Genomic DNA, 18,879 nt, shown 5'->3' with positions numbered 1-18,879 from the left:
GACAGTGAGAAGGGGAAGGCACTTGCGGATGACTTCACTGGTGCAACGTCAAGAGTATTTGTTACTCACGAGTTGCTGTTGCCCCACCTTGTTCAAATTCCACTCTCTGTGCACTGAGAAAAAGGAAGGAACCAGGAAAGGCTTCAAATCTCTGACACACTTCATAATTTATCCAGTGAATACAATTATTATTCATGATTTCTGCACCGGGTGGGTTTCGGTACCCTTTCAATTGGTTCCCTTGCAGCTTCTTTGTGAGCTGGCTAAGTCTCACTGTTTTCCATTACAGCTATTGTCAGAAACCTATATTGCCTCTTCAAGTCTATTAAAATACTGCTTCCGGTCTTTTTTAGATAATAATATCAGATTTTCTGCAGGAAGATGTTGAAGGCATTATTTGGAATGGCAGCCAAAGATGCAGACCCAATTCTGATTCCACTGACATTGTTGTGCAGCAAGCGTAATCTTTTAGAAGCCAACAGAATTACACCAAAGGCCTGTGCAACGTGCTTCGGTGCTTTTATGGCAATAATTTGCCTTCAGTGCAAGTTAAATTGTCTGAAAGGAAGCCGTATGTTTCAATAACCTTGTGCTTGTCTAAGCATGACCACGTAACTAGCAGTTTGCTTAAAGGTCTCTTTTAATAATGATTTGTTACCGGAAAGTACGTTTCATTCACTGTGTATTTTTGTCACTTATTTCAAGTGGGTTCTTTTATTTAATTGACAAGATAATTCTAGGCAATGTTGTACTTAAGGCTTTTTAAAGTATTTTTTTAGAAAGGTAGTTGTGCATAATTTCAGAAGGCATTTTCAAAATCATAGGGATTCTGCATAAATGGAATTTAAATTAGACATTAAAAGTTAAACCAAGAAAAGAACAATCACCTTTCTGACTGTAGAACCAGTCAGCTGTTGAATAACATGATTTGCTAGAAGGCATTCGGTTATGAGGACTGGGAACGGATATTTCAAATTTATTTTCAGATTTAACATGGTTCAAATCTATTATATACAGTTTGGATTAGACACTAAGAGGCTAAAAGACCATTTGTACAAGCTTCCAGGAAACAAGAGGAAGATACGTCCATCTTGAGTTCTGGTTTTTAATCACGCAATGCAAGTAGCATGAGAGAAAATAGGTAAAATAGCAAAGTATAGGTGTTCTGTCCCACAGAGGTCATACATGGCTAGTGGGAGAGAACATGACGGGTCACACATTGCAGCTTATGCCTCATCAGCTTTCAGCAGAAACCCTGCCTCAGTAGCAGTCAGTGACAAATTTCTGGCCACCAGTCAGATATCCCCCCTCATTTCTCACCGTGCCACACTCTGCTATGTTACCGATGACTCCTTACGCACTCGCTTTTCATAGATTATTCAGTCTGAGTTCCTGAATACAACAGGCCATTGCATTTCAGCAAGCACACTTTCTAATGACCCAGGCTTGATCTGAAAACCTCAAGAGAGAAAAAGTCCCTTAATTATCTAAGGTGCTGTAAACAAAGTAGATCTTGTTACCCCTTCCCAGGGTTTCTTAAATTTACCTTGTTGCATGTCTTTTGCTAAAATTGAGTACTTTGGGGCAATATCTTTTATACTTTGCATAGGGATAACCATTAACTGTAAATAAGAAATTATGTCAACCTGTATCTTCATCCATTTATTAGGCCATACAAACACAGCCTGTCACAAATTATCACAGATGGAAGGTTTTTTTCAACTGTAAGGAATGTCACCCCTCAAGTCTAGTAGATTGGTTGTTCTTACTCAAATACCTAGCCGGTGGAGTTCTCTTCAAGTCTCACAGAGCCTGCTGATCTCACTGTATTTCCTGTGCCAGCAATGGAATATTCAATTTTTTCCCCCTCTCTTTCCAAATGATAACTACCTTTAGTCATTTCATGTCCATTGGTGCATAATGTCCTTCTCGTATTTCCCAATAACAACTTATACTTAGTTTCACAAGATTAATTGCTCTGTGCTCGTGTGAACAGAGATGTACAAATTTCCATGCACAGTACCACAGATGTTTTCCAAGTAACAGCTGCAGGAACATTTCCAGCATACTTCTATCTTAAGCTACCATATCCAGGCACATTTCATTAACATATTCTTGATAGCTGCCAGAAGAAATAATTCAGATGTACTTTCTCAGATGTACAGTCAGTAGGTAGCTCTGCCTGTCTGGAAATATCTGGGTCTAACTCAAGAGTTCAAACTGCCTAACCTTGTACTGAGGCTCACATATCACACGGCTCCCTAAATACTTAAAGGGTGTGTAAAAAATCCTCCAACACCTTGCCTAATCTGTGTCTGCTCTACTCCTGCTCTCACTGCAGTCCGTGGCAAAGCTTCCATCTCCTTCAGTGGGAGAAAAGCCAGGCCCTAGCCGTGAGCATAGGAAACGAAGACTGTGGTATCCAATTGTGCTGCCAGGCGATTTTTAGCAAATGCAACTGTATGTCACTTTTATAAAATCTGCAACCTTTCTTCTATCCAAAGAAGTGTCAGTCAACATGGTCCTGACCCACACAGAAAAGTGCAAGTCACTATGTTACTGGGCAGCAAATTATCCATTTAAAAAGGCATGTATACAAATGTCAGATACACTATTCATTTTTTCAATATTATAAACGCCTACAATGCTGTCCAGGACATAAAATATCCAATTATAGATGATGCTGTCTGCAGTGAAGTATAACCACAGTCAAGTAATTAACGTCAACTGTCTTTAAGTAGTCACATGGAGAAAAGAAACAAAATTTTTATCTTCTGAAAGGGAAAAATATAAGAAAGCCTGTATTAAATGAGCCAGAGAGAATGAATTTTTAAGGTACGGTTACGTTTTCTCCCTTCCTGAAGACAATGATAAAGTTGCTTTAGCTGAAGCCTTGTTTGGAGTAGGCATGCTCAGAGTACACAGCTGTCGTCGTCTTGATTTACCTTGATGTCTGTTCCCATGCCCTTACCCATTGGCTTTGTTATGTGCAATGTGGAAAACTATCCAGCCTCATTTAACTTTGAAGTGGGTCCTGCTCTGAGCTGGAGTTTGGCCTAGAAAACCTCCAGAGGTTACTTCCAACCTCAGTTACTCTTCGATTTTATGACTATTTATTGCAGTTAACTCCTTTGCGTTTATAACTCCTATTTACACATTGATCTTGGGTTACAAAAGAAGGTTGTTTTCTGCTTCTCCTGTATTGCTGTATTACCACTGGTTTGCTTCTAGCACTATTAAGAAAGGGCATAAGAAATTATACTGTAGTTTAGAAAGTGATTCAAGAAAACACATCTCTTCAAATTATACAAGAATTTAACTTAATGGCAAATGATGACTCTTTGAAGAGAGCTTTTAGAAAATCGGTCACTCTTTTATCCTTTAGAAGGGTGGGTCAAGAAGGTTTGGATACAGACAGTTAAACTAAGAAGGATTTTTTTTTCCCTATAGTAATTTGGATTCAGGCACATAGATCATATACATGAAACAAAATCAAGGAGAAAGGTGCATGAAATATTACTATCAGCTAGCTATTCCACTATATCACTCACACTGCGAATATTAAAAGGGTAAAATTGGAAATGCTGTCAAAGAGATACATTCCTATATGCTGCTGGCATTCCTGTGTGTTGCAATATGTGTTTCTGACCAGTTGTCTATTTTCTGGGAAGAACGGGAGATTTACAGGTGTGATCCCTAGGGTGAGGGGGGCAGTCTGAAGGTTTTACTGCTACAGAGTTAAATGGAATAGATTCGTTTTCCAAATAGTAAAGCGAACCACAGAAAATATCTGTTCTGGTTGAGAAAATTACATTATGGGGCTGTTTACTTAGTAAATCAGGTAAAAAGTTTAATTTAGTGCCGGCAGTCCTCCTCTCCGAATTAATCACTGAATGTGGAAGAGGTACTTAATTTCCTAAATATAAGCATGTATTTTGCTGTTCTGGATGAAAGCAGAAGTCTCAGTGTTTCAAGAAGTTCTGTGGTGGGAAGAGATAGTAAGGGAATCTTCTTCAGCTCCAGTAGCAGGCTTTGTTTTCCTAGTAAATAATTTATATTCCTGCCGTTAGGAAGCAGTTGCAAGAGACTGTTGGAAAGCAGCGTGGTAAAGCCATGAAGCCTTAAGAGGCTGTGAAGATGTTACACTTGATCTGGTGCTCCTGGGATTCAACCTATGATGATTTCTCATGGCAGTAGACTTCTTTTAACATGTGATTCTGCAGACTGACAATCAAAACTGAATGGCTACATACCTGAGATTGCCTCTCCCTGCATGACAGGTGATAGCTTCTGATAAGGGAGAGCACTAAAACGGACAATTGATTTAAGAGAGACAGAACAGATTGCATGCTTGCACAATTTGTTGACTATGCATGCTACACGCAGCCATGGCTGCTCTTTATTAAAAAATGGATTTAGGTATCTGAGACACTTAGTGTGCAAGCCATTTTATTTTTTTGTTAAACTTTTTTCTTCTAAAGCTGACAAGTATTTCGATAGGGAATTTACATTGCTTTTTTCCTCATCTGTTTTGGAAAAAGTAAGCCAATGTAGAGTACTTTGGAAAGGGGGCTTGCTTGCTGCTAGTCTCTCTTACTGCCCAGATACTTGTTCCTGTTCCATGCCAGGACAAAAATTTAGCTTCAGTTTCATGCATGGAACAGCTGAATTCTGCTTGTGAAACTGAAGCCAGGGTTTGTCTGTCCAGCTGCAGTGGAAATCTACATTTTAAGCTGAAAGAAATGAAGAAGCCTGCATCTAGTTTCTTTTTTTTTTTTTTTTTTTTCCTATGCCACATACTTCAGGAATACTAGATCTTTTTTTTTTTTTTTTCCAAAGGGCAGTTCATTATTGCCTGTAAGAACAAGCATAGCTAATGTACTTATAAGGTAGAACAGTCTTATATTTTGAAAAAATAACTAGTGATTTTGGATAGTTCAGTTTTCACAGAGGTTCAGTGTTCAAACCCATTTCATTCCTCTTTGAGAGTTCCTATGTGCTGATGATTTTTATTTGATGAACTCTTACTCCCAGGAAGCTGGGCAAAGTCTTGGTCGCAGGTAATTTCACCAGAAACTATTTGCTAGGATTCTCCTAATTTCTTTCTGTTGCTTTTCCCAGTGTTTGACAATATGGTTTTGCAAACTGTGCCTCTAGACAAAGAAAACAGAGTGTAACTTTCTCGGCAGCTTTTGAAAAATCCCTTCCTGAGAGCCTGTTTCATTCTAGTCTTTGAAAAAAGGAGCTCCCTCCATGAAGTCTTTCTGAGCCCTGAGTATGGTATTTCTTCAGTGCTATCAGCGTACACATCTCTCCTGATTGCTCTGGTGGGCACTCAGATCCTCTGCAAGGGCTTCCTCCACCAACGGCCCAACCTCAGCCTGCCTACCGGCAGGCAGCACAAATGCTCCAGGCTCTTCCTCTTTCATGAGGAGCATGACTTCTGCCGAGAGCTCTGCTGCTCACCAAATTTTATGTCTGAGATTGGTTTGGAAAAGAACAATAGGACTTTTTAATTCATTTTTTAAGGTTTTGTGTGCTTTGTTCTCTAACCCAACACCAATATTGCCTTCTCTGGGCTGATCGAAACTGGCTTGCTATTTTAAAGATCTCAGGTTAGCAATAAATATAGCTGAGTTATATAATGGCTGGAATCAAAGCACAAACACAGGAATAACTAGGCTTAGTCTGCCACACTACACTCAACTTGACCAGCTAAATCCAAACAGCAACTATTATTAAAAGTCTGCATGTCTCTAGCCCCTCGGGATATTCAGATGCTTTACAAAATATTTTAATTTAGCCTCACAACCAACCTGACATGAGGGTAAATTTAGCCTTGTTCTGAAGTTGCTCTCTGCATACATATATGAACTCATCAAGCTTGCTTGCCCATGCTGGACTTTGTGTGCGTGTAAGTTGGGTGGATATGAAAATTAGTATTAACCTTTGCATCTGTGGGTTTAACCGACTGGTCAAAAGTCATACAGTGAATAGTGCTTGCATCTCCAAAGCAGAACACAGAGCCAAACCACAAGACCATCTGTTTTTCCCTCTGAAGGGTGTTTAAACAGCACAGATAGAAATGTCTGCTGCAAGGATTCACGTCCTTCCCTTTTCCACATACTGGGATTTGGCTAGGAATCCTGTAGCGTCCCTTCTTTCCCTTCACTCAGTGGTAGAAAAATCAGGCACTGGATGAGCACTACAAATGCCTTACATGTGGGATTTTCTTGTTTCCACCAACGTGTATCTGGTCGAATGTTTACTGGTTTGTCACCTCCCTAGAGCCCAGCCTGCATTAAGAGGGTAGACCAAGTGTAACTAGACCAGCGGCCGCCAGTCTAGTTACACTTGTGCACTGTCACACTGTCTTGGGAGCCAGGCTGGGACACACTTCGTTTGGCTATGACCAGAGCAACCCATATTGCTGTAAGCCCCCGCACGCCTGGACAGCGAGTCTGCCGTACCTGTGACAATGCAGTTGTCCCCTCGCGTCTCTTGAAAAGAGACATGCTTCATTTCCCCTCGCCCCCGGGATGAATAGGCCTTCTCCCTGCTACCGAAGTGCACCCCTCCCGTGGCTGACACAGCACTTGGGCTCTTTACACTGTTCCAAGGCATCAGATTTTTGTGCAGTGCATCTAGCCCCTACATGCGGAACAACTGCTTGTGATGGTTCAGTGGCCTTCCTCCAGGTGCCTTTCATTACACTCACCAGGTTAATTTTTTGCCTAGGTTTAATATGGTCTCTTTTGCTTTCTCCCCAGGCCACAGGCCCAAACACACAGAGTTCTTGCTGGTTGCCTCCATCTCTTTCTCAGCAGTCTCCCTAAATCCCTCAGCCTTGGCAGCTGCTTATGGCAGCCTGCCCACCATAACCCTCCGCTGCTTTGGGCACACGCTGTGACTTTTTCTCAGAGCGTGTACAACTGTGCTGCTATTTTGACCCCTGGGTGGTTGTGCCCAGACTTAGGCCACTGCCTACAGAGGCTGGACGTGGTCCTGGGAGACCCTCGCCTTCAAGTGACCACCCTGTGAAGACGACCAGCTCCGAGGGCCCTCCCATGCCAGGTGACTTACTCCTCAGTCTCCAGGATTTCCTTGGGAAGGAGGATAGATCCGGTAGCTGACTAGTTTATTGAGCTACTTTCAACTCGGGTGCGGCCTCAACTGTCCCTTCCTAACGTTACTGAGGACAAAGGACTGTGATCCTACATATCCAGCTGAAGGCATATTCAGCACAAGACGAATAAAAGGAGCTCTGTTGCGGTATGTTAGCACTAGAGGTTCCTGCCAAACCATCAGTTCCACAGTCTTCTGGTCTGAGGATGTGCCGCACTGCCTCAGGCTCCCGGTGCTGACATGTGAAATATTCTGGGAAGGGCCCTGATGGAAATCCCTTGAGCAAATAGTCAGAATATGCAAGAACTGTGGGAGTGGAACAATCTCAGGACAGTGTTGGTCAGACTTCCAGCAAGAATTCCCCAGCCAGGAGCATCAGCTCAATTATCTTCCCTTGGTCACTGCCACAAACTACCAGTGGGCCAATGGATTTTGGGAAACCGGAACAGCTTTACAGACTTCATGAACACTGATCCTTAAACAACGAGACCCAGAAGAATTAGAATGAAATTGGGAAAGCTAGATAAAATTCCAGTGGGACCCGCCCTTCTCTGTACCTTCATAATTCTAAAAGGCATATCCTATTTCAAGATAAAAAATAAGAAAAATGGAAGGCAGCAGCACACAGCAAGCTTTGAATCACAAAGCAGTTCACCCTATGCATAGAGGAGTTTGGCTGCTGCAGCAAAAATTAATTTCAGTCTTATTAGTGTGGCCTGATAATTACTGGAGAAAGGGTTAAAAATGCTTATGACAGATGAATTTTTAGCAAACTGATTCAGAGTTCATTTGTCAGGAAATAAATAGAAAAAAAAAAAATCTATGCTCTCTCTATGCTTGATTTATGTCACTGTGCTTATTATCTCTCGAGGAAATCCTCCTTTGTGTGCTGTCTGATCAGCTAATAAGTACAGATCCTGGAAGAAGTTGAAAGAAAATGAGCTGCCTTTGCTCTGAACTTCTTTCTTTTATCTGTTAATTCTAACCTCAAGTGGTACAGCAAGGTTTTGCCACTCGTCTTCACAGCACCAGGATTTTCATGCAAAGTCTTTATTCTGTTCCTGGTCTCTACTGTACAGTATTATAACAGATCCCCAGACTCCTTTGGAAAAAAACAACCAAACAAAAAACAACAAGAACAAAAAACCCTCAACTTATATTACAAAAAATTTGAACACTCACAAGTTTAGTTGTCCAGTTCTCAACTTGAGCGGACAAAAGGAATAAATGGAGCTGTGAGAAAACATCCCGGCTTCCCTGGCACTTGAGAGGCATCTCTGGTCTCTCTGCTGTCGGCAGGACTGCCAGACAGAGCCTGCCCTCTGGAAAAGAGAAGAAAAAGGACAGTGAATCCCTCCTGCAGGCCACTCTGCTGGGGGAAGGCCTAATTAAATAAAGCAAGTTAAGGGCAGACTCCTGTTTACATCTTTCACGGCAGTAAATAAGGAAACTCTAGGGGTGGGCAGGGAGCTCCGGCCCAGCGAAGGGAGGGCGGGAGACACGGGAACTTGGCGCTTCTCCTGAGCGTCCGCACCAGAAGGTGTTTGTAAACAAACGCCTTGCGCTTCCCGTTTCGCGAGTGTTTTTAAACGCAACTTTAAAGCTTTAACCTGCCCGCTGCCAAAGCGTCGCCCAAGCTGGGGGGGGCGAACTTCAATCTCCTTTGGCGTCGGGGCTGCGGGAAGGAGCGGAGAGGCGCGGCGGGCGCGCACACCCCCGCGGGCAGGGGAACGGGGGGAGCGCGGCGGTGACAGCCCACCAGCTCCCGCTCCCCGACCGCAGCCACCGCCCGGGCTGCGACCCGCGGCCCCCTCACACCTGAAACCGGAGCCGTGTCCGTGTGAGGGGGGAAGAAACACCAAACACCGCCCCCCCCCCCCCCCAGCCGCGCCGCGGAGGGACAGCTCCCCACAGCCGCGCAGGCGCCGCGGAGGGACGGCGGGGAAGCGGTTTCCCCGCGATCCTTCCGCCGGGAGGCCCGAGGGAAGGGAGTCCGCGCGCGTCCTGTGTGTCTGTCGGTCCGTCCTCGTCTCCCCCCCCCCGCCCCCCCACCGGCACCGAGTCGTGTGCCCGCGGGCATCGGCGGCGGGAAGCGCCTCTCCCCGCGTGTGTATGCGGGGACGAACCGAGCAGAGAGGCGGCCCCCGCCGCGGCGCTGCCCCGCCCCGCCCCTGCCGGGCGGGGGTGGGCTGAGGGGGGGGGGGGGCCGGCCCTTCTTTCCCTTCCCTGTTCCCCCCCGGGAAGCGGCTGGCTGCGGGCTGCCTCTCGCTCCCCCCCTCCCCCCCTCCCTTTTAATTTTTATTTTATTTTATTTTAACCCCCCCTTCCCCTCCCCCCCCCCCTCCCTCCCCGCGGCGGCGGCGGCCCGCCTTTTCCCTCCCCTTCTCCCCCGTCGCCGCGGCCCCGCCATGGCGACATGAGCCCGCCGGCCGCCGCCGCCCCGGAGATGGGGCCCGCAGGGTGCTGAAGCGCCGCGGAGGAGCCCCCGCCGCCCCCCCCCCCCCCCCCCCCCGCCATGGGGTGCTGATGGCCGGGCACCCCGCCGCCACGCAGGGGAGGTGAGACACGGGGCGGGAACGGGGGGTGCGTGTGCGTGTGGATTCCCCGCGGCGGGATCGGGTGTGCAGGGCACCGGGGCGGGGGGGTGAGGGGCGGGGGTGTGTGCAGTGCGAAGCCGCCGTTGCGTGTGCGCGGCCGTGGGTGTGTAAGGCGCGCGTTGCACGGCGCGGGGGGTGTGGGGGGTGCGTGTGCGGCGAAGCGCGCGCTCCTGTAGCGCATCGCGACAGCGGTGCATTGTGCGGGCGCGTGTGCGTTTGCGCGCGCGCCAAGCGCGCAAAGCGTTGTGCAAAGCGTTGTGCGTGCAGCGCTCCCGGGCCCTGTTGCAGCCCTTCTCTGTGTGTGTGTGTGTGTGTGTGTGCGCGCGCGCGCGCGCACAGCGGGCGTGCAATGCCCTGTGTGTGTGTGTGCACAGTGGGCGTGCAATGCCCTCTGTGTGTGTGTGTGAGTGTGCACAGCGGGCGTGCAATGCCCTCTGTGTGTGTGCACAGCGGGCGTGCAATGCCCTCTGTGTGTGTGTGTGCACAGCGGGCGTGCAATGCCCTGTGTGTGAGTGTGCACAGCGGGCGTGCAATGCCCTCTGTGTGTGTGCACAGCGGGCGTGCAATGCCCTCTGTGTGTGTGTGTGCACAGCGGGCGTGCAATGCCCTGTGTGTGTGTGTGCACAGTGGGCGTGCAATGCCCTCTGTGTGTGTGTGTGAGTGTGCACAGCGGGCGTGCAATGCCCTCTGTGTGTGTGAGTGTGCACAGTGGGCGTGCAATGCCCTCTGTGTGTGTGCACAGCGGGCATGCAATGCCCTCTGTGTGTGTGTGTGCACAGCGGGCGTGCAATGCCCTGTGTGTGTGTGTGCACAGTGGGCGTGCAATGCCCTCTGTGTGTGTGTGTGCACAGTGGGCGTGCAATGCCCTCTGTGTGTGTGTGTGAGTGTGCACAGCGGGCGTGCAATGCCCTCTGTGTGTGTGCACAGCGGGCGTGCAATGCCCTCTGTGTGTGTGCACAGCGGGCATGCAATGCCCTCTGTGTGTGTGTGTGTGCACAGCGGGCGTGCAATGCCCTGTGTGTGTGTGTGCACAGTGGGCGTGCAATGCCCTCTGTGTGTGTGTGTGAGTGTGCACAGTGGGCGTGCAATGCCCTCTGTGTGTGTGTGTGCACAGTGGGCGTGCAATGCCCTCTGTGTGTGTGTGTGCACAGCGGGCGTGCAATGCCCTCTGTGTGTGTGTGTGTGCACAGCGGGCGTGCAATGCCCTCTGTGTGTGTGTGTGTGCACAGCAGGTGTGCAGTGCTCTGTGTGTGTGTGTGTGTGCACAGCGGGCGTGCAATGCCCTCTGTGTGTGTGTGTGCACAGCGGGCGTGCAATGCCCTCTGTGTGTGTGTGTGCACAGTGGGCGTGCAATGCCCTCTGTGTGTGTGTGTGTGTGTGCACAGTGGGTGTGCAATGCCCTCTGTGTGTGTGTGCACAGCGGGTGTGCAGTGCTCTGTGTGTGTGAGTGTGTGTGCACAGCAGGTGTGCCATGCCCTGTCCCTTGTTTTTCTCCCCCCCCCGCAGGGCTGAGCAGCCCATCTGTGCCCCGGGTGTGACTGCTTGTCACACCCCTGGGCCGGGTGACACGGCGTGGCGCACGTAATTTGTTTTTTGGTCCTCTTGTCTCCGTGTACTTTGCTTGCAGAAACGGGCTGCATTCCCCTCCCTTCCTCCTTTGCGCTCTCACCTGCAATGGAAGAAGTTTTCTTGAAAGAAGAGTGGTGTTGCATTCCAAAAAATCTCTCTCCAAAGGGGTGAACTTATCTGATGGGAACCTCACTCCTTTATTTCATGCTGGGGGTAGAAAGCAGACTTGCAAAAAATCTTCCTGAAAACTTGTCCATCGAAGAGAGAAAATCCCATTCCCTTATTCTCCTCTTTTGAGCCTGTGAAGGAGGGAAAAAGGAGCAGTCCCGCATTTTCCCCGCTCAAAAAATAAGGGAGTTAAAAGGCAGACTGTTTCTAGCCCGAATTTAAAAGTGCTTTTCAGCACCAGTCTTTGTGTGCTCCTCAAACATTCCTTCCGTGGTGTGCTGCAACAGCTTGTACGTGGCGCAGCCCCTTCTGAAGACAGAAGGCTGAGGTTTTTATATTAACAAAATGTTTTAAATTGAGCAAAAGGCACGTGGTTGCAAAGCTCCCCTTTCTGGAGTGTCTCTCACCTCTTCCCTGCAGGGGTAGCAGATGTGGCTGTTGCCCTCCCCCGCCAGCTGGGGCTGACTGCTGCCTCTGCCCCAATTTAAATCTGGGGGATTCGCCTGGAGCCCAGGCTTTGCCAGGTAAGGCTGGGTAGGAGTTTCTCTCTCAAAAAGCAAATCTCAGCATCTTTTCCTTGTCTCGAGGGTTTGATTTTGGATGATCCCTGCAGAAGATTCAGTTTTGGTTTTGAAGTCGTCAGGCTGGCTCGTAGGGCTGGGGGACGGCTTGATCTCATCCGTGCCAGCACAGACCTTGCCGTGGGATGTGGGAAGCTGATCTTTTGGCTTCTCCCCAGCAGGAATTGAACTTTCACATGGTGTGTATATATATATATATATATATATATACTTTTAATTATCCTTCACCCCTATTTAGAGCTTGTGTGTAGTTTGATATGTCAGAACTGAACTTAGATGCTCCTTTTACTGTGTCCATTCTGGATTATTTCCGAGTCCCGTGCTTTGTTTGCTCTGAGTCCTTATTTAAAATTACTCTGAGATTGCTTCTGTCGTTGCATGATAAGAGCTTTGCTCTATCAGGACCCTCTCCACAAAAGTTCCTGCTCAGTGGATGACTGCTGGGGCCGGCCTTTCCCACTGTTTCACGTCGGAGGTGTCCCGGGGGCTGCAGCGGGTGGCAAGCAGAGCAGTGCTCCTGCGGGGTGTTTCTGCCCTGGTCTTGCTGTCAGCAGCCATTCCTGGATGCAGTTGAGGGCACTGACATGCCTCTTCACAGCTCTCAGGTTGGCTCGGCAGCCCTCCCCTCTGGACTCTTCTGCACAGTCAGGTGCTAAAGGGGAATTTGGGTTGGTTCAGGAATAGTTTTAGGGAAACGGTCGTTGCTCAGTGGCCTGTATCCCTATCCCCTCGAGGCCTTGGCATCGCTTTGAGGGAATGGCCAAGTCTGGTATTTGGACCTCTGTTTTCCAGGGCAACATAGTATCGAGAGCTACAGGTCTGTCTTCTTATATTAACACGCTGATGCGATCAACATTTACTTTCTAAAATGTGTTTTCCTATTTGCAGATTATTTGTTATAGTAATATTTACAGACCTTTATCAATTTAAAGACTTCAGGCCAAGCATGAGGCTTCTCAATGCCACTGCCTTTGCTTGTGTCATTGCCCAGGGATAAACTTTTCAAGTCAGTAGGTGGACCTAAGTGTTTAACTTTTACCAGCTTTGAGCATCTCCCCTGTAATTATAGTCTTGTCCGTTTTCCCTTCTCAATTTCTATGTGCTCAGCTGCTTCTTAGCATACCTCATGCAGGCCACGGAAGTGAGAAGGTGAATGGTGTTCGTGCAGTGGAGCATGCCTTCCCCCAGGGCCTGGGTGCAAGATGCTTGCCTTTGCACACCTGTAGCAGTGCGCTGGTTAAAGCGGTAATTAATCTTGACCTCAGGCTGAACTAGCTTTTTGGGAGCACATATATTTGCAGGTTTGATGTTTGTGTCTTCACGTGGCACTTTTTAGGAAATAAGATTTGGTGCAGCTGTCATGCTGATGTAAATTATCCATCTAAACAGGGTGATACAGTGGATAGATACACAATCTGCAGTTTACTTGACACTGCTCCGTAGCCTGCCAGAGATAGATTTTAAAAAGGCTGGGCAGGGCCAGTGGCTTCAGGAAAATTAGGCATCATATTTTAACTGCCAAATGATAACCCTTAGGACTCAGTTGCTCAATCAGGGAGCAGAATGTGAGTAAAGGAGAAGAGCTGTATCTCCAGATTGGGTGAAACACGGTTGTGGGATCTGAAGGTCTTCCTCTGCAAGATCTAAAATGGGTGTCTAGAGCTAACCTGCCAAGGAACAAATTGTACCTGTTTTCCTTCTCTCGTGTGACTTTCAGAGGTGCTAGAGGAGGTACAAACCCAGGTACTCTGATGAAGAAGCAGGAAATCCGGGTTGGCCATCAAGAAGGTGGATTTCAAGGGAGATTCTGGTTCACTGAGAATAGAAAGTAGGTTTTTTTTTGAGAATTCAGCATAGCAGTAGCTATTTTCAAATGCCAAAAAACCCAGGTGAAGTCATTCAGATGGAGGGAAAATCTCAGGTGTCTTCCATCCTAGTATGAAGCAGACACTGAAATTTTCCCTTCCTGTGTGTTTGCTAACTGCAATATTATCAACACTGATTTATTAACCATAATGGGTATTTGCACTTGCTATGCAATAAACTCATCTAAAAGCTCACTCGGGAACAACATGTTACTGCAGATACTCCATTTTGCTCATCGGCCCAGACATCAAACATTTTCTTTACTGGGATGATGGGATGTGCTGGATGAACCCATTTGCCAGAGGCTTTTGCACCTTTTTGGTGGTATTTTGCTGTACACAGCAAGATCCTATTTCTTGGCTGGGGTAGCTCTTGACTACAGTTACATGAGGACTTCAGTCCCAAAAACTTCAACCTTTACCTTCCTAACAGTTTTGACTGTAAATCTTGGGGTTTAACTGCTCCTAACTGCTCCTATGCAGCTGAGAAGCCTGCTTCCTTTAGGGATGCAACTGCTGTAATAACATGACCAATAACATGCAGCTTAGTCTCCATTTATGAAAGCACATCAAATGTGCCTGTACTTGTGTTGATAGGAGCAAAGGAGGACTTTGTACAACACACCTTGTGGAAGCAGTAGCAGCACTCTAGCTGCCATTATTACATACTGCCTCAGACATACTGTTTTCTCTTTATCAGTACCCTCACCTCCCAGAGTTTCCTTCCCTGAGTTTGTTTTATTTTAGGCTGAGGACTGTGTTTCTGTTGTCTGGAACTGGGGGTATCAAGGCTGTTTCATTTGTACTGGTTGGGGAGGAGAAATGAGTATGTAGGGAAGAGCCAGGACTGTGCCCATGCCATCCTGTTTTTGCAGACAATTGGAATTAGGTCCTTTTCTTTATTGTCTCAACAAGAGGCTAATTAGTCAGCAAGCTTGAGCTCCTGGAGGATAATTAAGCATTTTAACTGTGGGTTCTCTTTGGTTGATGAGAATGAGGAGACATTACCCTCAGAGCCTAAGAATGCTGCTCTACAGCTACTGTGCTGTACCTCATAATTGATCTATTGTTTCAACAGCAGATAATTCCTCATTTCCTCATAATTATCTCTTTTTAGTGCCTCACACTGTATCCTGATATTAGCTGTAATCACTGATAATTTACCCTGAAGCCAATTGGAATCTGCAAAGCAAAATGTTGGCCTTGGTGAGCATTTATGCTTTCATATAAAATTCTCTTTTGTTGTTGTGAAGAGGAATCAAGCCATTTTAGTTACACGCTTTTTGGATGAGGGTGTTGTACTGGGTATAAACTTGTTTGGTTTTGTTGCTGTTCATTTATGTTAATGACTGAGTACTGCCGAAAGACAGAAAGAACTACTGCTGAATCCTGTTTCTGTGTTTTTGCCCATAGAGCCATTGTATTTATTTGGTTTCAGGGGATTATATTACTCAAAAGGTGGTGCACGATGCTTTAAATTCTGAATGCCTGTTGGCCCTTGCTTGTAGAGACTTAGCTTTTATGAGCTTGAAAGCCTCTGGCCCTATTTTATGAAATTACTGCTCACTCATACTTTCTGAGCTTGATTTTCCTCAGACTTCCTTCAAGTTGCTGTTGATTTATAACAAGTTATATTGGTGATGGGAGAAGTGAATCATACTCTACATGTGTTGCTTTTAGGAGACTAGCAGTGAGACATTACATAATGCCAGGTTTGGTTTGCCTTTTTTTCTTTTAAAGCCTTCCTGCTCTGCTTTCAGCGTTTGCTGCCTGAAGAACCCATGAGCTGCCCTGGGCCTGCAGCTGAGCCCTCACAACTGTGCTGCTTTGAGCCTAAAGCCCTTAAGACCATAGAGTGGTTGAGGCTGGCAAGGACCTCTGAAAGTCATCTTGTCCAACCCCCCTGCTCAAGCAGGGCCACTTAAAACCAGTGGCCCTGTACCATGTCCAGGTGCCTGTTCAGTATCTCCAGGGATGGTGACTCTCCAACTTCTCTGGGCAGCCTCTGCCAATGTTCTTTCACCCTCACAGTAAAGAAGTGGTCTTGAGGTTGAGAGGGAACATCCTCTTTTTCAGTTTGTGCCCCTTGCCCCTGGGCGCCTCTGAATAAAGCCTGGCTCCATCTTTGCACCCTCCCTTAAGCTATTTTTATATATTGGTAAGATCCACACCACCCTACCCCTCATCCCCAAACTTTCTCTTTCCTGGCTGAACAGTCCCAGCTCCCTCAGCCTTTCCTCAGAGGAGAGATGCTCCAGTGCCTTCATCACATTAGTGGTTCTTTACTGAACCCTCTCCAGTCTGTCCATGGCTCTCTTGTTCTGAGGAGCCCAGAACTGGACACAGCACTCGGGTGTGGCCCCACCAGTGCTGAGGAGAGGGGAAGGATCCCCTCCCTCAGTCTGCTGGTAGCACTCCTCCTCATGCAGCCCACAATGGCATGCACTTTCTGTGCCGCAAAGGCACACTGCTGGCTCACAGTCAGCTTGGTGTCTGCCAGGATCCCCAGGGCCTTTTCTGCAGAGCTGCTTTCTAGCCAGAAACACCCCCCCACCCCCAGCACCTGGGGTTGTTCCTCCCCAGATTCAAGACTTTGCACTTACCCTTCGTGAGGTTCCTGTCGGCCCATTTCTCCCGCATGTCAAGGTCCCTCTGGATGGCAGCACAACCCTCTGGCATATCAGCCACTCCTCCCCATTTGGTGTCATCCAGATCACTAATGAAGATGTTGAGCAGGACTGGGACCCAGTATTGACTCCTGGGGTGCACCACTAGTCACCACCTCCAGCTAGACTTTGTGCCACTGATCCCCACCCTCTGGACACAGTCATTCAGCCACTTTTCAATCCACCTCACTGTCTGCTTTCAGTAGTGTGCCCAGATTTTCCCCGGCCTTCCTTTTGTTACCTATGTACTTACTCAAGCCCCTGTTGTCTTTGACATCCCTTGCCAGATGCAATTCCAGCTGGGCTTTGGCTTTCCTAACCTCATCCCCGACTGCTCAGCATCTGGGTGTTCCTTCCAGGTTACTCATCCTTGCTTCTGCACTCTGTAACGCTTACTTTTTGTGTTTGAACTTTGCCAAGAGCTCCTTATTTACCCACACAGGCCCCCTGGCATTTTTTCCTGACTTGTTACTTGTTGGGATGGAATTCTTGAGCTTTGAGGAGGTGATCCTTGAATATTAACCAGTCTTTTTGAGCCCCTCTTCCCTCCAGGGCCTTGCCCCATAGGATATTTCCAAGAAGACCTTTGAAGAGTCCAGAGCCTGCTCATCTGAAGTCCAGGGTTGTGAGCTTGCTTCTGACCTTCCCCCTTGCCCTTAGTATCTGGAACTCCACTATCCTGTGGTCACTGCAGCCAAGGCGGCCTTTGACCTTCACATCCCCAACAAGCCCCTCTTTACAGGAGAGTATGAGGTCCAGAACTCCTCTCCTTTAGCTTCTCTGCCACTTGGGTCAAGAAGGTGTCAGTGCACTCCAGAAGCCTCCTGGATTGCTTATGCTCTGCTGTGTTATCCCTCCTGCATATGTCAGGGCAGTTGGAGTCCCCTGTGAGGACCAGGGTCTGCAAACACGAGGCTGCTTCTAGCTCTCTGTAGAAGGCCTTAGCCCCTTGTCTCTCCGCCCACTACAGTGTCACCCTTACACGTTTTCCCTTTAATCCTCACCCATCCCCAGGCATATCTTCTCACATTCCAGCTCTTCTCTCACATCAGGAGAAACTTCACCACCTTCCCTTTTCCAGCACGTCTTCCTTATAGAGCCTGTATCCTTCCGTTGCAACACTCCCAAGCATTGCAAGTCGTGGGAGCCATCCCACCACATTTCTGTGACCCCAACAAGACCGTAACCTTTTTTACGGCACACAGGTGTTTCTCACTGTGTTTATCCCCCACACTGTGTTCATAAGCATACATGCACTTCAGAGAAGCACCTCAACATCCTTATTTCCCAGAAAGGGTTTGGGGGGATTTCTTCATAATGGTACCCCACAGGCGCATCCTTGCTTACACACAAATGCTGGAAGTGACCCCGCTTAAACCTTATTTTTCATTGATTTTGTAATCCCTTCCTGTCATACCACGCCAGGCCCTTTCCTCATCAACCCTGGCCGTCGCTCTCACAGGGCTCCTGGTAACTCCATCCCTGCCCTATTATACCTAGTTTGAAGCCTTCCTCACAAGGTCAGCCATCCTACTGGCAGAAATACCTTTGCCCAGCTTGGTGGATCCCATCCCACCCAAGCAGATGCTGCTCCACAAGCAGGGTCTTGTGGTTGTAGGGCCCAAAACCCTGTCCCCAACACCGGTTCTGCAGCCAACTGTTGACCTGCACTGAGACCATCACCAGGGACCCCAAGCCTTTGACTGCTACCCCCAGATCTCTGTAGTCACTTGACACTCTCCAGGTTGCCCCAGATAGTATCACTGATGCCCACATGGAAGAACAGCAGGGGTAGCAGTTAGAATGTTGGATAAGCCCAGGCAGTCCCTCCACACCATCCCAGATCTGGGTCCCTAGCAGGCAGCAAACCACTCTAGATGATAGGTCAGGTTGTTAGGTGGGTGCCTGTTCCCTACAGCAAGGAATCACCCATTACCATCACTCACGCCTCCTTCCTAGAGGTCTTTCATGGTTTAGGGTTAGGTGGCCCACATCTTTTGCTTAAAAGCACATCTGGCTCCTCTAACGAGTGTGGTGAAACTTTTGTAGTTCAGTGCCCTTAGGTGAGGCAGGAATTTTCCTTTCAGTGCCAGAAGAAACAAAAACTCCATCCTTCCCCTTCTCCAGAAGTTTCACTTATCTTGATGGTGTGGGTAGACACTGCCTACTTTTCTGTTGCAGGTGGGAGCTGAGGCTCTTCAAGCTGCTGAGTCCCAGAGAAGGTTCTGTCTGTCTCCCATTAAACTTCTCTAAAGGTGCACAGCCTGCTCACTTCCCTTGTAACTCCTTCACTTGGCACCACAGCTCC

At 47.8% G+C, this 18,879-nt stretch overlaps 1 protein-coding gene across 1 annotated transcript in view; it reads left to right on the top strand.

The window, feature by feature from the left end:
• The first annotated feature begins 9,528 nt into the window (after positions 1 to 9,528).
• Positions 9,529 to 18,879, top strand: part of CCNI (cyclin I) — a 33,698-nt gene continuing 24,347 nt past the window's right edge. Inside the window, exon 1 of the mRNA XM_042796906.1 lies at positions 9,529 to 9,683. The gene's annotated coding sequence lies outside the window, so the exon portion shown is untranslated. The remainder of the gene's footprint in view (positions 9,684 to 18,879) is intronic.

Source organism: Tyto alba, unplaced genomic scaffold (assembly GCF_018691265.1).
Source record: "Tyto alba isolate M040663 unplaced genomic scaffold, T.alba_DEE_v4.0 Super-Scaffold_23, whole genome shotgun sequence".
Lineage (NCBI taxonomy): Eukaryota > Metazoa > Chordata > Aves > Strigiformes > Tytonidae > Tyto > Tyto alba.
This window is presented reverse-complemented; position numbering and strand designations above follow the sequence as displayed.